This window comes from Rhinopithecus bieti, unplaced genomic scaffold (genome assembly GCF_001698545.2).
Source record: "Rhinopithecus bieti isolate Rb0 unplaced genomic scaffold, ASM169854v2 scaffold_13262, whole genome shotgun sequence".
NCBI lineage: Eukaryota > Metazoa > Chordata > Mammalia > Primates > Cercopithecidae > Rhinopithecus > Rhinopithecus bieti.
In genome coordinates this window covers 2,286,907-2,300,342 of record NW_016808004.1, presented here as the reverse complement: position 1 = coordinate 2,300,342, position 13,436 = coordinate 2,286,907, and the positions used below count along the sequence as shown (strand labels likewise).

At 39.7% G+C, this 13,436-nt stretch overlaps 1 protein-coding gene across 14 annotated transcripts in view; it reads left to right on the top strand.

The window, feature by feature from the left end:
* CSNK1G1 (casein kinase 1 gamma 1) overlaps nt 1-13,436 on the top strand; it is a 102,378-nt gene that overhangs the window by 27,500 nt on the left and 61,442 nt on the right. Inside the window, exon 1 of one of the 14 annotated variants that reach the window (XM_017885105.1) lies at nt 6,281-6,385. The exons of the other annotated variants lie outside the window; for them this stretch is intronic. The gene's annotated coding sequence lies outside the window, so the exon portion shown is untranslated. Of the gene's footprint in view, nt 1-6,280; nt 6,386-13,436 lie in introns of those variants that run through there. 14 annotated transcript variants of the gene reach the window in all.

The following is a 13,436-nucleotide window of genomic DNA, read 5'->3' as shown; positions in this document are numbered from 1 at the left end:
TTTTTTGAGATGGAGTCTTGCTCCATTGCCCAGGCTGGAGTGTGGTGGCGCGATCTCAGCTCACTGCAATCTCTGCCTCCTGGGTTCAAGTGATTCTCCTGCCTCAGCCTCCCGAGTAGTTGGGATTACAGGCATGTGCCACAACACCCAGCTAATTTTGTTGACATAACATAGTTCCAGGACCATGTTAGCTGTTTACCTAATAGTTTTCTACCTGTTACTTTCCCTGTGGATAGAGTCTGTACCTTATTTATCTTTTTTCTCTTTCTTCCCTTAACTGTCTAGTGTAGCATCTTGTACATAGTATTTAAGAAATGTTTGATATACGGAAAATAAATATATATAATACAAATGAATTCAATGTTTGAATCTTTCTCAGTCACCTCTCTTGGAGTTGCACAATCATTGCTAAATATGTTCTCATTAACACAGTCCTTAAGTTACCATCCACTCAGGAGTTTAACTTCTACTTTGCAGGGAAGATAATCCAGAACCCCTTTCCTTTACCCAAAACTTTTATGGCTTTTAAAATTTTAAACTCTTTCTGCTTCTGCTATATTTCTACAGAAGAGATTTAATCTACATATATTTTGTTGATTTATAAAGCCCAGTGAGGCTTTTTTCCTTTTCAGTATCCTTGGAAATACTGAGGCATCACTCTGGTTTGCCATGATTTCTCAGACACCCACTTTGGGGCTGAAATTTCATTTTACTGATACATGTGTTAAATTGCCATCAAACATTTTATCTCACATTTGGATGCTTTTCCAGTTATCTATTGTGTGAAGCAAGCCAATAAAAAATGTTGGTTTAAGAGGAGGTAGAGCAGTTATATATGTTCTTAGTCAACACTGTTTTGATTGCAAATAACAGCATCTATTTAAATTAGCTTAAACTCAAAAAGAGGATTTACTGGAAGACCAGCAGGATATGTCATGAAACCAAGAAAGGAAATATACAGGCCTATCTAGGGATTAGAACAAAGCACTTGGAGAATCTCTAGGAACCAAGACAACTACTCTTGGTCCCTGGCTTTCTTTTCAACTCTTCCTGTCTCTGACACTTTTTTTTGACCCTCCTTCTGCTTAGGGCTGTAAAATCTCTTGCCTCAGCTTGCGTCTACCAGCATCATTTTCTCTACATTACCAGCCTTCTCTGCTTCTTATATTTTGTAGGAAAAGGCCTCCTCCACAGCCCTTCTCCTTAATTTAAGCCCTAGCAGAGATTGATTAGAGCCCATATGTCACAACTGCAAATTCCTGAGAAAAAGACTGACTGATCCATCTTGGGTCAGCTTTTCAATCCTGGTCCAGGTAGCTTACTTGTGGGTACAGAACCACTTGGGCCCCACCACTCAAGAGAGAGCAGATTCTCTAAGAATGAGGTTTAAGAGCTGGGAGAAAAATAATTGACAATATAACAAGGAAATGGAGAGCTTATAGACCATGCTTTTCTTTCTCTTCTTGTAACACTTGCTAAATAGCAAGCCATTTTGCCTTGAAACATTTTAACATCTTGAGATTGTCACAGTAGGGAGTAGAAACCGAGAGCTAGTGTGTGGTCCTGGCATAGGGCAGTGAGTACTCCCAGAAAGAGAACTACACCTTTCACGATGTATTGAACTCACCACCTCTTGTGGGAAAATAATCATTTTTGGAGAAGAACCTGCTCTAAGCCTCCATTAAGAGAGACAGGCCCTCTCATACTTTGAGGGGGTCTGGAATGATGAGTTGAGGTTTAAAACAACATCTGCCTAACTTTTACGCCCTGAGGACCTGCTCCTCTCTGTGTGAGTGGCCTATTTGAAATAAGTAAATATTAGGGCAACAGCAGCCTAATTTTATTTTATATTTTATTTTTTATAATATTTTATATTTATTTTAACAGCCTCATGTTAAAAACAAAAAGTTAACAATCCTATTCACTGGGTAAAGGGTGAGGTGGGTGTTTGAAAATATCTGAGCAGCACTAATGTCACAGTTGTTCCTCTTAGGGAGCAGAACTTAAATATAAAAGTGTGCCTGATTTGGTGAGTTAGTAGCAAGAACCTGATCAGTATATGAAAAGCAGCTCTATCTTATGGAACAAATGTCAGATGAGGAAAAGTGTGGTGTAGTTGTCTTTTCCTTTGAGAGAGGAAGCGGGAGGGAGAAAGAGATTTCAAATCTACCTACATTGTCAGGAAATATTTTAAAAGGATATTTAAACGCTTCCATTGATGTTGCATCTTAAGTCTAGTCTGTGGCAAATGCTTAATTTTGTGAAGAAAAAAATAGGAAGAGTTGTTTCATTTACTGGGCTTGGAAAGGTATAATTCACATACTCAGTACTAATAATTTCTAGTCTTAAATGGAGCTTAAATAGTGATACTATGAATTTCCATCTCTTCTTCCAAGGGTGAAATATCAGACCTTAGCCTTTAGCTACACTAGTTTGCAAAAAACAAGAACAAAACCCTGATATTTCTGAGGCCTGACTTCTGGACCAGGACAAATTCTCCAGTTGTGTGTCCTTTTTAATTTCCGTAAAGTTTTAGGACATTTCTGATACTATGGCTAACAATGTACCCTACTGTGTGATGAAATATAAGCAAGCGATATTCATATATAATGCTGTGAGAGACTTGCTTATCTGTTAGAGCCAGACCTCCTGTGGTCCTTCCCTGCCCCTTGAAATTCTCAAATAGCTCTAAATCACCTGAGCCACATAGAGTAATTGCCTTTAATTACATTTATAAAATTTTAGAGAATTTTGCATTGGGGAAGGGAAAAATGTAAAAAAATAGGGGGGGAGGGGAGAGGAGAGAGATTCTGTCCTTTTCCCTCCTGCAAAAGAAAAACACTTCTATTTTACACATTCTGGACCAATAATTTCCTTAATTCCAAATAGACTGTTGTGAGTTTATTATAGAAATTGTTTGGCTTCATACATCCCACAGTAACACAAAGTACTGACACCTTTTCAGCGCATCGTTTTGCAAAGTGCAGAACTGCTTGAGGTTATTTGCTTGGTGTGAAGGTAGAATTTGCTACTTAGATTTTGTTTTATTTTAAAGGGCTTCATGAAAGATAGAAGGTAAGGTTCTAGAAATACACCCATGTAACTTACATATAAGTGAACTGGACTGAAGAGTTGTGATTAGTTACAGGAAATCGATATAGTGCTTATGCAGGCAGAGGTTTGAAAAAGGTAGATCACCAAAACCTGTCAGTGGGAGCTTGGTAATAGACACAGACCCTGAAGGTTCTGGTGCTATTTTCTCCCTTTAATTCTAGGTCATATTTTGACATGTTTTGGGCCTTTACTCATATCTCTCTTACTGTATATCTGTATGTTTCTCTTCCATCTGTATTCTCACAGCCATTTTTCTGGCATTGAGTAGGGCTTTTAGTGGCTGCCCTTAGAGAATGCTTGTTAAGGAGGTCAAAGACAAGGGAAGTCTAAGTCTAAAATAAGTACTAGAAGTAAGCTCGGTGACCCCCAAAGGACTGACCAGAGCCGTTAGTCACTCTTCCTCCTAGCTCATAGTATGTCAAGGTTAATCATTTAGAAGGGAGTTAACATTTAGCATTCCCAAAGCTGTTGAGTACTATGGAAAGAAGAAGGTGAGTCATTGAAGAGAATTATTCCTATGATTATGAGAAGGCAGAAGTATGTATCTACTGTCTTATATTAAAACTTAACTAGTTCCTTTCCAGTATCTGTCAGTGTCATTGGTAAGAAAACATTTCCTTAAGTTCCAGTAACAAACTATTTAAAGATAGATAACTCCCTGTGCCTACTATCATAATAGTAATCTAGTTGCTAGCTAAGCCCTTTTATATTTGTAGAATATAAGTTATTTGTAAGTGTGCTTGGAACAAAAGCCAACAGAAAGATCAATTTTTAACATTTGTGACCAATTATATTGTCATTTTCTTTCTACAAAAATAATTTATATTCCACCCACTAAAAGAAGAGTTTGTCAGCTCTGCACGATTCTGCATTCTTGTGCTTTCAGCAGTCTAACACACTTTTAACATTTTTCTGCATTGTCCTTTCTTTATACTTCATACTGCCTTAAGGCCAGCCTGTAGGTAATCTCTTCTACATTAGTGATAATGCAAGGAGATGACATTTTCACTAACAAAACACTATACATCACTGTGTCTATAGCTAGCACTATGCTGGGTAATTTGAGGGCCAAAGAATTACGAATAAGATGATCTCTGTCCTCCAGGAGACTAGAGTGTCATTGGGTGGAAAATGTAATATTTACTGAGCTTACAGTATGTTCATGGTAGGACAGTAAGGTTAATGGTATTACAATAATGGTAAGTAACTGTAACACAAGCTAAAACAGTAGAATGTTATACATATATTTTAAGATACATATAAAATGAGGAAGTTCTGAAAGAAAAAAATGGTTTCTAATTTTGGGAAAGAGAAAAGGTTTTATAGCGAGAGTGGCATGTATGGGGCTGAGCTTTAAAAACGGATTATGATTTATTTGGACATATAAAAATGGAAGAGTAAGGAAAGCTTTCCAAGTACAAAAAATAAACCAAGGCCCAGAGGCTGCTATGTCTCTGTTCATGCATTTATTAAAGAGATATTCTTGAGCATCACACTTGGGTTAAGTACTATTCTAAGCTAAGTCTTAGGGATACAATAGTGAACAAGATAGGCACAGCTCCTTACATATATTATATATGTGTATATATATAAGATAGAGCAAGACCTCATCTCCAAATACACACACACACACACACTGCACTTCAGCCTAGGTGATAGAGCAAGACCTCATCTCCAAATAGATATGTGTGTGTGTGTGTGTGTGTATGTGTGTGTGTGTGTATTTGGAGATGAGGTCTTGCTCTATCACCTAGGCTGAAGTGCAGTGGTGTCATCACAGCTCACTGCAGCCTCAACCTCCTGGGCTCAAGAGATTCTCCCACCCCAGCTTCCTCAGTAGCTGGGACCACAGGCATGCATCACATGCCCAACTGATTTTTTATTTTTTGTAAACATGGGGTCTCCCTATGTTGCCCAGGCTAGTCTCAAACTTTTGGCCTTGAGCAGTCCTCCCGCCTCAGCCTCCCAAAGTGCTGAGATTACAGGTGTGAGCCACTGTGCCCAGGCTTAATTAATATTCTAAAAGGAATATTATTTATTTTTTTTGAAATGGATTCTCGCTCTGTCACCCAGGCTGGAGTGCAGTGGCGCCATCTCGGCTCTCTGCAAGCTCCACCTCCTAGGTTCACGCCATTCTCCTGCCTCAGCCTCCCAAGTAGTTGGGACTACAGGCGCCCGCCACCATGCCCTGCTAATTTTTTTGTATCCTCCTGCCTCGGCCTCCCAAAGTGCTGGGATTACAGGTGTGAGCCACTGTGCCCAGCTGCCATTTTATTTTTAAATACCCCCACAGACCTGAGTACTCAAGTAATGGGGACTGCAGTGCTAAATGTTGAAAATAGGCCCAGACCTAGAGTCAGAATAGGGACCAAAGAAGATTTAGAACTCTGGCAGTTTGGGGAGGGTGAGGTGGGGAGAACTGCTCGAGCCCAGGAGTTCAAGACCAACCTGGGCAACCTAGTGGGACCCTGTCTCAACAAAAAATTAAAAATTAGCCAGGGGTGGTGTCACATATCTGTAAGTCCCAGCCACTTGGGAGGCTGAGGTGGGAATATTGCTTGAGCCTGGGAAGTCAAGGCTGCTGTGAGCCATGATTCGTGCCACTGCACTCTAGCCTGGGTAATAGAGTGAGACCCTGATTTAAAAAAAACAAAAACAAAAACTGGCAGTTTGGCACATTATGCTAAAATGTTAACTATTCAAGCATTTGACTCAGCATTTCCTCTTTAAGAAATTAACATTCAAGATATGTTTATGGGGCCAGGCATGGTGGCTCACACCTATAATCCCAGCACTTTGGGAGGCCGAGGAGGGCAGATCACCTGAGGTGAAACATGGTGAAACCCTGTTTCTACTAAAAATACAAAAATTAGCCAGGCATGGTGACACATGCCTGTAATCCCAGCTACTCCAGAGGCTGAGACAGGAGAATCGCTTGAACCCAGGAGGCGGAAGTTGCAGTAAGCCAAGATCACACCACTGCACTCCAGCCTGGGTGAGAGAATGAGACTATGTCTTAAAAAAAAAAAAAAAAAAAAAGATACATTTACAAACATGCCCGAAAACGTAGGCATAAGGTTTTTTTTTTTTTTTTTTTGTAGTATTGCATGCCTATTTGTCTAGATGCTTTTATTTACAAAGAGTAGAATCCCAGTTCAAGCTCACTTGAGAGAGGGAGAGGAGGATTTCTTGGCTCACAGAACTGAGAAGTCAAAAGCATTCTCACCTCAAGCCATCCAGATACAGGACTAATGATGTCCTTGGTCCATAGGTATGTGATACATTTACCTCTCTTTTTTTCTCACCTCTTCTTTCTCTGCATTAGCTTCATTCTCAAATAGGCTTTCTCCATGTGCTGGTCCCTGGCAACTCCAGACTGAACTGCTTTCAGTTTAGCAATCAGGGAGAGAGACAGAAAGAGAAAGAGTACTCCTTCTTCTCTCTAGTTCCACAAAAGTCCTAGAGTTGACTTCTGTTACATGAGAGACATGGCACCCATTCCTGAGCCAGTTTTCCTAGGCAGGCAGATAGAGTATTCTGATTAACTGGGCTTGTTGCATCCTCGGGACGGCGATGGGAAATGGGTTGGCCCCACTTTAACCACATGAAGTAACACTGGGGAAATGGTGCTTCCCTACTGTAAGAGTAAGGTGGTGTTATCAGAAGGAACAAAAGGATGCAGACCAGGCAAAAGCAATAGCTGTTCCCTATAATATATATTTCTAATTAACACATGGAAATAGCATAAATGCCCATCAGTAGGGGGAGAATTAAACAGATGTGATACATGGTGGAATACTATTATACTACTATTAATATGTAGCTATTAAAATGAATAAGTTAGGTCCATATGTTGATAAGAAAAAGTATCCACTCTGTAGCATTTTCTTTTCTTCTTCTTTTTTTTTTTGAGACAGAGTCTCACTCTGTCACCCAGGCTGGCGTACAGTGGTGTCCTCTCAGCTCACTGCAACCACTGCCTCTGAAGCTCAAGTGATCCTCTTGTCTTAGCCTCCCAAGTAACTGGGACCACAGATATGCACCACCATACCTGACTAATTTTTTGTAGTTGTGGTAGAGACAGGGGTTTCACCATGTTGTGTAGGCTGATGTTGAACTTCTGAGCACAAGCAATCCACCTGCCTTGGCCTCCCAGAGTGTTGGGATTATGGGCATGAGCCACCATGTGTGGCCCACACTATAGTATTAAATTAAAAATGAAGTTTCAGTACACTATTCTTAATCATGTGCCTTTGTGGTTATGAATACTTTTTCTTTTTCTTTTCTTTTTTTGAGACGGAGTCTTGCTCTGTTGCCAGGCTGGAGTGCAGTGGCACGATCTCAGCTCACTGCAACCTCTGCCTCCCGGGTTCAAGTGATTCCCCTGCCTCAGCCTCCCGAGTAGCTAGGAATACAGGCATGCGCCACCATGCCCAGCTAATTTTTTGTATTTTAGTAAAGACGAGGTTTCATAAGGATGGTGTCGATCTCCTGACCTTGTGATCCACCTTCCTCGCCCTCCCAAAGTACTGGGATTACAGACGTGAGCCACTGTGCCCGGCTGTGAATACCTTTTCTTTATATGCTTTTTACTGCTTTTGGTTTGCTGTTATGTTTGATTGTCTAAAAATGGGTAATATAGATATCCATGCTATATCTGTCTATTTATCACTTTTATAATTTAAAAAAGTAATGCCCCAGGTGGCTCCTGTTCCACACCAGGGACTGGAATTGACAAGTCTTGAGAACCGCAGACAGGTGGACAGGAAAGGTGAAAAGATAGTGTTTGTGGAGCTGATTTTAAAATAATGGGGGCGAGGGCAAGAACATTTCTTAAAAATAAGGGAAGCCAAAGGGATGGGTAGGACAAATCAAGCTGCCTGTGGAGCATAGTGGCGGGATTTATGTACTGGAAAGATGATAAAGAACTACTGGAAAAAAATAAAATGTTAACCAAAAGGGCAGAACATGCGGTTTGGAAGAGTTGGGTTGGGGAGCATGGAGAATAATTTTGACAACAACATAGATGAAAAAGAACATTAGAGTAAGAGAATGCAGACATCTTAGTGTAGAGAAGAGAATAGTGAATCTGGAATTGAGAGATTTGGTTGTATTATTTGGGAACCTAGGAAAGTTCACACAATATTTCTTGGGGTTTTTATTTCATCTGTAAAATGGGGTCTTTAGTACTTGCCCTGTTTTTCCTCACAGGATGACCATGAGATTCAAGTGTGGTAGGAAAAGGCTACTTAGGTGAAGAAAAGACTGTGTATTTCCAAGTTAAATGGGACCAAAATAAAGAATTTGTTTACAAATTGAGAGGGAGAAAATAAGGATAAGAAGAAGTTACTGGACTTCCTTTCATATTAGATGATTTAGATGACTAATTTTTTTGGTCATTTAATCTGTTTGGATGGGCAGGTGCTGTTTTGAGAGAGGAGAAGACATTTGTTTGTGTGTAGTTTTCAGTGCTGTTAACTGAAATAAGTAATTCTGCATAGTTGCTTACCTACATATGGGAACAGCAAGATAAATTGTAGATACCATTTATAGTCATCATGGAAGATTTAAAATACACGGAAGTCAATGTAGAAATGTTGCAACTCTGAATTTACTTGAAGTATTCATACTTGTGGCTTGCGCAACAGAACTGTCTTTTAAAAGTATTCCCATGAAATGTAAGCAAGAACTCAGAAAAATCAATTGTGTTAGTATTCCCTGCACATTTTAAATCCAATGAATTTGCTTTGCTCTGTATGTATTGTGTGTATTTCAGCATTTTGAGGAAAGCATTAGGCATTCCAAATGGAAAACTCAAGTGCCATCGCATTGAGTTGTAGTTATTAATTTACTTAGTACTTATTTTAACCATATCTACCATATGCTTGGACCAGTGCTAGGTGCTGACATACAAAAATATAACACACAGTAATTGCTGCTTTCAAATAGCCTACCGTTAGTAGGGAACACAGACACATGGATAAAGAAAGTGTAATGGGAGTGGGGCAGGATTGTCAGGAAGGGGATCACTGTACTTTGGGTAACCTCGTTTTTTCCTTTTAATTCCTTTTAGATGCTTGGTGGAACCTTCTTGACTTTTTAGTTGTTAATTGTTCAGGTGTGTTTTAAGAAGAATCAGGTGTCTTAGGTTTTGAGGCAGAGTTTGAAATTCAATAGATATTCCATCTTTGTGTTTTAAATCGCAGGAACTATAGTACTAAGGAAGGTGGGAAAATGGCAAATACTGGGTTTGTTAATCTCATGAATTTACCATCTGAGTAAAGTTAGTGTGTTAGTAACTCAGCAGAGCTGAGTTCGTTCGTTCGTTCGTTCGTTTGTTCGTTCTTTTCTTTTCTTTTCTTTTCTTTTCTTTTCTTTTCTTTTCTTTTCTTTTCTTTTCTTTTCTTCCTTCCTTCCTTCCTTCCTTCCTTCCTTTCCTTTTTTTTTTTTTTTTTTTTTTTTTTTTTTTTTTTTTTTTTTTTTTTTCAGAATCTTGTTCTGTTGCCAGGCTGCAGTGCAGTGGTGCGATCTTGGCTCACTGCAGCCTCCACCTCCTGGATTCCAGCGATTCCCCTGCCTCAGCCTCCCTAGTCTGGGACTACAGGCATGCACCACCACACCCAGCTAATTTTTTGTATTTTAGTAGAGACGGGGTTTCTCCATGTTGGCCGAGATGGTCTTGATCTCCTGACCTCATGATCCACCTACTTTGGTCTCCCAAAGTGCTGGGATTACAGGCATGAGCCACTGCACCCAGCCAAGTTAGTCTTTTTGGAAAGAGAAAGGACTTTACTCCTTTGCTTCCACCCCACCTCCAATACACAACACACTTTTACCTGTTTTTATCTTGGGCCAGGCACAGTGACTCACGTGCCCAGCACTTTGGGTGGCCAAGGTGTTACCAGATGGAAAGTCTTGACTGTGAGCTGTCTAAGTTCTTGGTGCCTTGAGCAAAGAATTGAACAACGGAAGGCGAAGGCATAGATTTATTGAAGTGAAAGTACACTCCACAGAGTGGGAGTGGGCTTGAGCAGGTGGCTCAAGAGCCCTGATAGTAATGTTCCTTGGGATTTTATTGATTTAAAAGAGTATGGTAGGTCAGGCGCAGCGACTCATGCCTGTAATCCCAGCACTTCGGGAGGCCGAGGCAGGTGGATCACCTGAGGTCAGGAGTTTGAGATCAGCCTGGGCAACATGGTGAAACCCCAACTCTACCAAAAATACAAAAATTAGCTAGGTGTGGTGTTAGGCACCTGTAATCCCAGCTACTTGGGAGGCTGAGGCAGGAGAATCACTTGAACCCAGGAGGCAGAGGTTGCAGTGAGCCGAGATCACACCATTGCACTCCAGCCTGGGTGACAAGAGCGAAACTCTATCTCAACAACAACAAAAGAGCATGGTAAGACGCCTAAGTACCTTTAGAGGCTTCTGATAGGTTATGCCCTATGGAAATGAAGGATTCTGCCCCAGACCAGTCAGAGGCAGGATTCTGCCCAGGACCAGTCAGAAGCAAGATTCTTCCCAGGACCAATCAGAGACATCTCACCTATGGCATATATGCAGATGAAGGTCCCAGAATGGACCAAAACCAGACATTCCCATTCCTGGCATAGGGGAGGGGAAGTTTGGAGAGGGATGGGCCTTTGGCCTCTTATGACTTGGTTGTGGACAGGTGGGGTTTTTGTCTTAGTCCATTCCAAGAAGGCAGGCATAGGTTGGCCTTAGGTTTACTGTTTTCAGACCCTATTCTCCTGCCTCAGAGGCATGCGGACCACTTGAGGCCAGGAGTTTGAGACCAGCCTGGCTAACGTGGAGAAACCCCAGGTCTACTAAAAATGCAAAAATTAGCCAGGCATGGTGGCACATGCCAGTAATCCCAGCCACTCGGGTGGCTGAGGCAAGAGAATCACTTGAACCCAGGAGGTAGAGGTTGCAGTGACCCAAAATTGCACCACTGTACTCTGGTCTGGGCTGCAGAGCAACATTCTGTCTCCAAAAAATAAAATAAAATAAAAATGTGTGTAGAGGAAATCTGTCCTGTCTTGGGCTTTCTTTTCTGACTCCTTTTGGGTAAATAAAATGTTAAGCCTGCTTTAAGGCTCAAGGCCTTCATAATTATGTGTATGTAATAGAGACACTGTTAAAGCTCAATGTCTGTGGCTCAGAAATGTGAAATTATTCCTCTTCTTTTGCCTTTCCTCACTGCCTCTTCCCCTGCCATACAAATTTGAGCTCGTGCTAGCAGCAGCCTATGTTTGGCAGTATTCCAGTTCCCAGGAAGCATTTAAACAAGATGATTGTAAAACATTTTTCATTACAGGACAAAGTAATCCTGTTTTCTTAATTCTGGGCCTCGCTGTTTTTGTTATTAAACCAGCATTTTGAGTAAATTCATATGTTTAACTGGTTCATGTTGCAAAGAGACATTTTTCAGAGCCAGAGACATGAGAGGGATTGTTCTTTTTTAAAAAAGAAATACTACATGTTATCTCCTATCTTTGTAATAATGCATTGTTTTTATGGATTTATTCTCTGAGTTTTAAAGACTGTGCTTCCATTTTTCCCTTTCACTGCTTACAATGGAATATCATCTCGTTTATCTACCTATTTCTGATTTCTTGCTAAGGGTACATGTTTAAGATTATTTTCTTTAATGATAATTGCCCATGTATTATAATAATAATTGCCTGATCCCTCAGAAACATTACAGAGCATTTAGTAGTTGTGCTAGAAACTATTACCATTGATGGGGCCGAGAAGATAATTTAATTTGGGAAAAAAATTATTCTATTTTCTTTAAACATTAAATAATACACTATATAAACAAAGCAAAAGAATGGGCTTGCCAAGGTCATTGTCCTTCAAAGTTAGGTAATTTAGTTTTTAAAAAAGAATGAAAGACTAATTATTAGGATAGACTAATAATAGGATCAAATTACCAAAACCTTTGAGGTGGTTCTATTTCAGTTCTCAACCTGATGTGCCTTTTATAATATCTCTACTTAGAGTAGTTACTGTTCATAATGTGTTATGGATTGTTTTCAGATAACAGCTTGGATTATAAAAGAAGCCATTATCCTTGATTTGATGTATTTAACTCAAGTTAAACTTAGTATAGACTGAAAATTAGCTCTAGTGTTCTACATTCATTCCCTATTCTGTGCAGCTTGGTATATGTGTGAGCCGTATGTCCGGCAGGGTTTATAACATCATATTATTGATGATGGAAAGGCTGTTTCATAGTACTAAGGAAAATATACAAGATAACATATGTACTGTATATATAACCTTGCAGTTTTGGTTTATAAGAGATTTAACCTGTAGTTAAAGGAAATATAATGAAATCTATTGGAAAATTCAGTAGTCACTTCTTTAGTTTCCAGGTTTCTGTGCAGTTTACCAATTTAGGAGGGGGAGACCTCATTAGCACATTATTCCCAGAGCAGATGAGAGATTATAAAACTATTAATACCTTAGTTTCCAATATACCATTGATCAAAGAATCCAGCACATATCTTGACTGAGTCTCCCACTTCCTTTCCATTCCCTCATAATTATTTATAGAAAGTACCTTTTTACCACATGTGTACCTTATGTTGCACTTAAGGATCTGCCCTTCTCCCCAGTCTCATTAAAGGATTTCATAGCATAATGTTGATTAATTAAAAATTTCTTAAGCAGTGGATTAGATATGGCTCTGCAAAAGAAGAATGAAATATACAGGATTTTTTTTTTTTCATTTAAATGCAGCCCAGCTGATAAACCATTACTGTGTGGTAATGTCTGACCAAAGAGACAGACTTTCCTAGTGTGCCTGTGTTTGTGTCTTTTACCACCAGCACAGACCACTTTATGGGCAGTCATGCGAAAAAACAGGCTCAGAGTAGAACTTGCATGGAGAGCTTTCTGTACAGATAGTTCTAATAAATTACAGCTACATCTCCCAAAGGAACTTTTATGCTCAAAGGTATATTTTCTGTAAGAAAATAACTCAGAAACTTTAAACAGAGAAATCTTTTTAACTTGCCTTAAAATTCCTTCCTTCGAAAGGATTGAGTCCAGTTGTTTTGATCTGAAATAACTTCTGAAAGAGGCCTGTCACTGTATTCTGAATCCTTATGATATATTAATCATAAAACAAAGCATACCCTTTATTTCTACTCTCTAGATATAGTGTTTTTCAGCTGAGGTTACACATCAGAATCACTTGTAGAGCAATGTTTGCTTCCACTCCTAGAAATTCTGACTCAGTAGGTAGGAGGTGAAGTCACTGCATCTCATTTTGGGTATTTTTTTTTTTTTTTTTTTAATTTTTAAAAATA